General features: G+C 37.5%; 1 non-coding gene across 1 annotated transcript; it reads left to right on the forward strand.

Annotated features, from left to right (window-relative positions):
• Positions 1–1,473: 1,473 nt before the first annotated feature.
• On the forward strand, positions 1,474–1,580 carry LOC128280945 (small nucleolar RNA R71). The gene has a single exon (XR_008271163.1). It is a non-coding gene; the product is annotated as a small nucleolar RNA R71 (small nucleolar RNA).
• Positions 1,581–2,397: the final 817 nt, after the last annotated feature.

A 2,397-nucleotide genomic window follows, 5' to 3' on the forward strand; every position in this document is an offset into this window, starting at 1 on the left:
GTTTCATCACCCACACGAAGTGTAAGTTCACTTGTACCAACATCAATAATAGTTCTAGCCGTTGCTAAAAAGGGTCGTCCTAAAATCAAAGGTATGTCACTATCCTCCTCCATGTCCAGAACAAGAAAATCAATTAGGAATATAAATTTATCGATTTGACAAGTACGTCTTCAATGATACCTCTAGGAAATCTAATGGTTTTATCTGCTAACTGATTGCTCATCCTAGCTTGTTTGGGTTTCCCAAGACCTAGTTGTTTAAACATTTTATAGGGCATGACATTAATGCTTGCCCTTAAATTAGCCAATGCATTGTTAACATCTAAACTACGAATTAAACAAGGAATCGTAAAACTCCTTAGATCTTTCAATTTGTTGGGTAGCTTATTTTTTAGAATGGCTGAGCAAACTGTGGTTAACTCCACATGCGACGCCTCATCCAATTTCCGTTTATTTGCTAAAACCTCCTTTAAAAATTTAACTGCGTTTGGCATCTGTGAAAGAGCTTTAATAAACGGTAAGTTAATATGTAATTTCTTTAATAATTTAAGGAATTTACCAAATTGTTCGTCTGTGGTCTTTCCTTGTCGCACTGGGGTATGGCACACGAGGTTTATATTCTCTCCTTACTAGTTTTTGCTTACTGTGGTTCACCTCAACTTTAACTTTACTTACCATAATTTCTTGCCTCAGTTCTGGTTCAAGTTCAACTAACCCTTCCTTATCATGAACGGTAATCACGTTAAGTTGTTCCCTTGGGTTAGGTTCGGTATTACTTGGCAAACTACCTTGTGTTCGCTCAGAAATCAATTTAGCAAGCTGGCCTATCTGAGTTTCGAGTCCTTGGAGCAATGCTTGTTGATTCTTAAGTATTGTTTCGGTATTCTGAAAATGGGTTTCTGACACCGAGATAAATTTTGTTAACATCTCCTCAAGGTTTGGCTTCTTTTCCTACTGGTAAGGCGGTTTTTGAAAACCTGAGGGATGTTGTGGCCTTTGATTTCCTTGGCCACCCCACGAGAAGTTGGGATGGTTCCTCCAACCTGCATTATAAGTGTTACTGTATGGGTTATTTTGAGATCTAGAATGATTATTACCTATATATTGAACTTGTTCCTCCTAGGTGCCAGGGTTGAAGGGTGGATAATCTAGGTTGTGCATTCCTCCATTTGAATCACACCTCATCACTAGATGTACCTGAGTAGAACTATATAAACCATCAATATTTTTATTCAAAAGTTCTACCTGGTTTGATAGCATAGTGACTGCATCGAGGTTGAAAACACCAGCTGCTTTTGTCGGCTTTGTTCTCATGACTTGCCACTAATAGTTATTCAGTGACATCTCTCCAATAAATTCATAAGCCTCTTCAAGTGTCTTGTTGTCTAATGTTCCACCGGCGGCTGCATCGATTAGTTGCCTTGTTGAGGGGTTCACACCATTGTAAAACGTCTGAACCTGCAACCATAAGGGTAACCCATGGTGAGGGCACCTTCTCAAAAGATCTTTGTATCTTTCCCATGCATCATAAAGAGTTTCTAAATCCATCTACACAAAAGAAGAGATATCATTCCTTAGTTTAGCCATTTTAGCCAGCAGAAAATATTTTAGTAACAATTTTTAGGTCATTTGTTCCCAAGTTGTGATTGACCCTCGTGGTAACGAGTTCAACCATTGCTTAGCATTGTTCCTCAATGAGAATGGAAACAACCGAAGGTGTATGGCATCGTCAAAAATGCCATTGATCTTAAAAGTGTCGCAGAACTCCAGAAAACTTGCCAAATGAGTGTTTGGATCCTTGTCCTGCAAACCTTCAAACTTAACAAACTATTGTATCATTTGAATCGTGTTAGGTTTCAGTTCAAAATTATTTGCAACAATAGCAGGTCTAACTATACTCAATTTAGCTCTTGTTAAAGTAGGTTTAGCATAATCATACATAGTACGAGGAGCAAAATTTTGATTTATTGGGTCTACGGCAACCACATGAGGTAGTTGATCATTCTGATTTTCAGCCATCCTTTTGATTGTAGTTTGACTATCATCCTCTTACCCTTCCTCTATGTATCGTAGGCTTTGCCTTATTTCTCTTTAGTTTCTGCGAGCTGTACTTTCAATCTCACTATCAAAAAGTAGAGGTCTTGACGGGTTTCTTCTAGTTATAAACTATAAAAACCTGCCAGAAGCAAATAAAAGAAAATTTTAATAATTTAAGCAAAAATAAATTTAAATTGCAATAAAAATAAATGGCTAAAGTAATAAAATTAAGTTTTCCTAATATCTTAATCCCTGGCAACGGTGCCAAAAACTTGATGGTCGTGAAACTAACTAAAAATTCGACCTAAGGCAAGCGCACCTATCGAACATTAGTATAGCTATGGTGAGACCGGAATATCGT

This window comes from Gossypium arboreum, chromosome 9, assembly GCF_025698485.1.
Source record: "Gossypium arboreum isolate Shixiya-1 chromosome 9, ASM2569848v2, whole genome shotgun sequence".
Lineage (NCBI taxonomy): Eukaryota > Viridiplantae > Streptophyta > Magnoliopsida > Malvales > Malvaceae > Gossypium > Gossypium arboreum.